This window comes from Jaculus jaculus, chromosome 10 (genome assembly GCF_020740685.1).
Source record: "Jaculus jaculus isolate mJacJac1 chromosome 10, mJacJac1.mat.Y.cur, whole genome shotgun sequence".
NCBI lineage: Eukaryota > Metazoa > Chordata > Mammalia > Rodentia > Dipodidae > Jaculus > Jaculus jaculus.
In genome coordinates this window covers 85,742,556-85,747,120 of record NC_059111.1, presented here as the reverse complement: position 1 = coordinate 85,747,120, position 4,565 = coordinate 85,742,556, and the positions used below count along the sequence as shown (strand labels likewise).

The window sequence follows — 4,565 nt, the reverse complement described above, 5'->3', positions numbered from 1 at the left end:
GCAGCAACATATATATATATATATATATATATATATATATACACACACATATATATATATACACACATATATATACATACATGTTTGTGTGTGTGTGTGTGTGTGTGTGTGTGTGTGTGTATAGGCTATGTTATAATAGTTCACAACATGATAAGATCTGAACTAAAATGTCAAATTTGGAAGCTGAGATATATAGCATGTTTTATTTTTCTTAAGGGAGAGAGAGTAAGGGGAGGGAGACAAAATTGACATGCTAGGGCCTTAGTCACTGCAAATGAACTCCACACGCACGTGCCATCTGGTGTGCATATATTATCTTGTGCATATGGCTTATATGGATTTGGGGGACTTGAACCTAGGTCCTTAGGCTTCGTAGGCAACTACCTTAACAACTAAGCAAGCTCTCCAGCTCACATGCTTTTATTGATATAAAAAGTTTAGAAACATTTTCCTTTGTAACACTGCCAAAACCCGATTGTCAGGTGATAGAAAAATCCATTCTCCATAAAACACAAATCGGACAATAGTAGCACTGCAAGTCACTTCATCATCTTTACCATTAAATACTGAAAGCACACCCTGTGTTTGTCTCCTTTGCCACAATGCTAACTGTAGTTTCTTCCCAAATGGAGAATAAAATCATGCACCCTTCTCTCTCCGCCCTCCGCTTGCATCGCTTCCAGATTTAGCAGCCTGAAGCAAAAGAGAAAGAAAGAAAGAAAGAAGAAGGAAGGAAGGAAGGAAGGAAGGAAGGAAGGAAGGAAGGAAGGAAGAAGGAAGGAAGGAAGGAAGGAAAGAAAGAAAGAAAGAAACTACTCAAACCTGCAAAAGGCCTGAAAAAAAAAAAAAAAAAACTAAGGAAAAAAAGTGAGAAAAAGGAAACCAGAAGGCGCGTCCTCGGGGAACTCGCGGGGAAGACACTTTCGCACGCTTCCGGCCTGCCCACGCCGCCGTCGGGGGTCGTCCGTCCGTCCGTCCATCCGTCGGCCGGTGGGGTGGTGAGCCTGCCGCCCTCCGGCCCGAGTCCCGCCCCGCGCCCGCGCCCCCCGCGCCGGCGGCGCACCACGTGTCCGCGCTGCGCTTCGCCCGCCCCGGCCGGCCCGGCGTCCCCGGCGAGGCTTCGGTTTCCCTCTTCCCCGGCCGCTGTAATTGTAAACCGCCGGGAGCCCGGGGCCTACATTTATCGAGCAACGCGTGTCCCCAAGGCCGCCGTGGGCAGCAGCATCTGGCTGCCTCTTGAAGGATTTCCCCCCCCCACACCTCTAGTTTAATTTTTGCGTTCTTTTTTTTAATTTTTATTTTTAAAGACTTGAATCGTCCAGCCAGGACAGCTTGCAAATTACAAACTCTCGGGGAGGACCAGAGACATATAAATTATTATTATTAATTTATTATTATTATTATTATATTTTTCTGCGAGTCTTTGTCTTTTTTTTTAATTTATTTTGAGAGCGACAGACACAGAGAGAAAGACAGATAGAGGGAGAGAGAGAGAATGGGCGCGCCAGGGCTTCCAGCCTCTGCAAACGAACTCCAGACGCGTGCGCCCCCTTGTGCATCTGGCTAACGTGGGACCTGGGGAACCGAGCCTCGAACCTGGGTCCTTAGGCTTCACAGGCAAGCGCTTAACCGCTAAGCCATCTCTCCAGCCCGAGTCTTTGTCTTTGAGGTGAGCTGTCCCCGCAGGCTCCGTCCCGCCTCCCTAGCGAGCCCCGCTCCAGCCGCTCCCGGTGCCACCTGCGCGCTGCGGCGCGGCCCCGGCTCTCCGAGCCCCCTTTTGTCCGGCGGCGCCCCCCCCCCCCCCGCACGTGAGAAGTCCTCCTGGCGGGGCTCGGGGTGGAGGGGGGCGGGGAGATGAACGCTGCAGCCAGCAGCTGCCCCGTGGCCCCCTGTACGTGGGCGACCTGCACTCGGACGTCCCCAGGCCATGCTGTAGGAAAAGTTCAGTCCTGCGGGGCCTGTGCTGTCCACCCGGGTCTGCCGCGATCGGATCACCCGCCGCTCTCTGGGCTATGCCTACGTCAACTTCCAGCAGCCAGCTGAGGCCGAGAGGGCCTTGGACACCATGAGCTTCGATGTGATTAAGGGAAAGCCAATCCGTATCATGTGGTCTCAGAGAGATCCCTCTTTGAGAAAATCTGGTGTGGGGAATGTCTTCATCAAGAACCTGGATAAATCTATAGACAACAAGGCCCTTTATGATACTTTCTCTGCGTTTGGAAATAGTCTGTCCTGCAAGGTGGTGTGGGATGAGAATGGTTCTAAGGGTTATGCCTTTGTCCACTTCGAGACCCAAGAGGCTGCTGACAAGGCCATCGAGAAGATGAATGGCATGCTCCTCGATGACCGCAAAGCGTTTGTGGGCAGATTCAAGTCACGCAAAGAGCGTGAAGCTGAGCTTGGAGCCAAAGCCAAGGAATTCACCAATGTGTACATCAAAAACTGTGGAGAAGAGATGGATGAGGAGAGCCTGAAAGAGCTATTCAGCCAGTTTGGTAAGACCTTCAGTGTCAAGGTGATGAGAGACCCCAGTGGGAAATCGAAAGGCTTTGGCTTTGTGAGTTATGAAAAACACGAGGAGGCCAATAAGGCTGTGGAAGACATGAATGGAAAAGAGATCAGTGGGAAAGTCATATTTGTAGGCCGTGCACAGAAGAAAGTAGAACGTCAGGCTGAATTAAAACGGAAATTCGAGCAGCTGAAACAGGAGAGAATTAGTCGATGCCAGGGAGTAAATCTCTACATTAAGAACTTGGATGACACCATTGATGATGAGAAATTAAGGAAAGAGTTTTCTCCATTTGGATCAATCACCAGTGCTAAGGTAATGCTGGAGGATGGAAGGAGCAAAGGGTTTGGCTTCGTCTGCTTTTCATCTCCTGAAGACGCGACCAAGGCAGTCACTGAGATGAACGGACGCATTGTAGGCTCCAAGCCACTGTGCTTTGCCCTGGCCCAGAGGAAGGAGGAGAGAAAGGCTCACCTGACCAACCAGTACAGGCAGCGTGTGGCCGGGATGAGAGCGCTCCCTGCCAGTGCCATTTTAAATCAGCTCCAACCTGCAGCTGGCGGCTACTTTGTGCCAGCAGTTCCACAGGCTCAGGGAAGACCTCCATATTACACACCTAACCAGTTAGCACAGATGAGGCCTAATCCACGCTGGCAGCAAGGTGGGAGACCTCAAGGGTCTGAGTGCCCGGACCGCTTGGCTGTGGACTTTGGCGGGGCTGGTGCCGCCCAGCAAGGGCTGACTGACAGCTGCCGGTCTGGAGGTGTTCCCACAGCCGTGCAGAACCTTACATCCCTTGCTGCAGTTGCTGCTGCTGCTGCTCCTCGGGCTGTGGCCCCATACAAGTACGCCTCCAGCGCCCGCAGCCCTCACCCTGTCCTCCAGCCTCTGCAGGCACCTCAGCCTGCAGTGCACGTGCAGGGCCAGGAGCCCCTGACTGCCTGCATGCTGGCCGCTGCACCCTCCCCCTCCCCCCCCGCCCCCAGGAGCAGAAGCAGATGCTGGGGGAACGTTTATTCCCTCTTATCCAAACAATGCATGCCAATCTGGCTGGAAAGATCACAGGAATGCTGCTGGAGAGTGACAACTCAGAGCTGCTGCACATGCTGGAGTTCCCCAGAGTCTCTCCGCTCCAAGGTGGATGAAGCTGTAGCAGTTCTGCAGGCTCATCATGCCAAGAAAGAAGCTGCCCAGAAGGTGGGCCCGGTCGCTGCTGCTACCTCCTAGACAAGGGAAGGAAGATGAGTCAGAAGCCAAATAACCCCTCATGGAATTCAGCTCAAGGTTTGAAGACTTCTTAGCTTGTCCTATGGACCTCAACACCAAGAACCAGAAGTTGCAAATTTAATAGGTCATTTTGTATCAAAAGGTCAATTATGAAGCACCTAGGATTTTTCAATTATAAGAATATATTCTCTGGGTTCTACTTTGGCCCAGTATTAACTTTTTTTTTTTTTTTCCTATTGTGGGTTTTGATTATTCCCACCCCCAGAAATTGGTTTTGATGTACCCAAGTCTTAAGTTTCTCAATAAAGGGAAAAAACCTCCATAAAAAAAAAAAAAACATGCACCTCATCTCTCAAGATTTAATTCATTAAAAGCTTCAGGAATTAATGTGTGTGTGTGTGTGTGTGTGTGTGTGTGTGTGTGTACATCTGTGAAGGACAGAGGACCACTCTGGGGTGCTGGTTCCATCTTTCACTTTGTTTGAGACAATGTCTCACTTGTTTTGCCTCTGGAAGGGCCAGTCTAGCTGGACCATGAGCTTCAGGATTCTTTTGGCTTTGCCTACACATTGGGATTTCAGGTGCGTGAACTACATTTTCATCCATTTTTACTTGGGTCCTGTAGATTGAATGTATGTTGGGAGGCTTGTGGGCACGTGACTTTAACTGCTGTGTTATTTCTCCATCCTGTGACACATTTTCAAAATGAAGTTTTCATTGTTTCCATATCTTATCTTGTGGCCAATTTCTTCATAATTTGGCACCATTGCTTTTATATAGTTTTTGTTTCTATTTTTTCCTTGAGCATTTGTTGGTTTGGGTATTTTAAC

The 4,565-nt window shown here is 49.8% G+C and overlaps 1 pseudogene; it reads left to right on the top strand.

Annotated features, from left to right (window-relative positions):
- Positions 1-1,854: 1,854 nt before the first annotated feature.
- On the top strand, positions 1,855-3,956 carry LOC123464050 (annotated as a pseudogene).
- Positions 3,957-4,565: the final 609 nt, after the last annotated feature.